This window comes from Macrobrachium nipponense, chromosome 27, assembly GCF_015104395.2.
Source record: "Macrobrachium nipponense isolate FS-2020 chromosome 27, ASM1510439v2, whole genome shotgun sequence".
NCBI lineage: Eukaryota > Metazoa > Arthropoda > Malacostraca > Decapoda > Palaemonidae > Macrobrachium > Macrobrachium nipponense.
In genome coordinates, this window is record NC_087216.1 from 29,732,425 (window position 1) to 29,733,003 (window position 579).

Here is a 579-nt window from a genome sequence, read left to right on the forward strand (position 1 = left end):
GCAAAAAATCACTAATGTTCTTACAAACTAGAGAAAAAAAATCCCGTACGAGAGAGAGAGAGAGAGAGAGAGATTTCAGCAATTTATAACACCAAGAGACTAGACATAATTAAAAATCTTTCAGAATCTTTCCTGCTATATTTTGATAAATCAAAATATCTCTCGTGGAATATAGAAAATCAATGAAAAATCGAGAGAACTGGGTATGGCCTCTGTAGGTAACATACCTCAGATATGAATTTCACGTGTCCTAGGATAGGCAGGCGAGGCCCACCATGTACCTCGGGACAGGCAGGCGAGGTCCGCACGTGTCCTGTGACGGGTGGGTGAGGCCTGACCCATGTCCTGGGACGGGGGGGCCGGGGTCCGGGGTCCGACACATGTCCTAGGATGGGCAAGGTGACCTGCCCTGGGTCCCGGGATGGGCGGGCGAGGCCCGCCACGTGTACCGGGATGGACAGGCGGGGCCCGCCACGTGTACCGGGATGGGCGGGCAAGGCCCGCCACGGGTTCCGGGACGGGTGGGCAGGGCCTGCCACATTTCCCGGGTCAGGCGGGTGGGGCCCACCCCGTATCCCA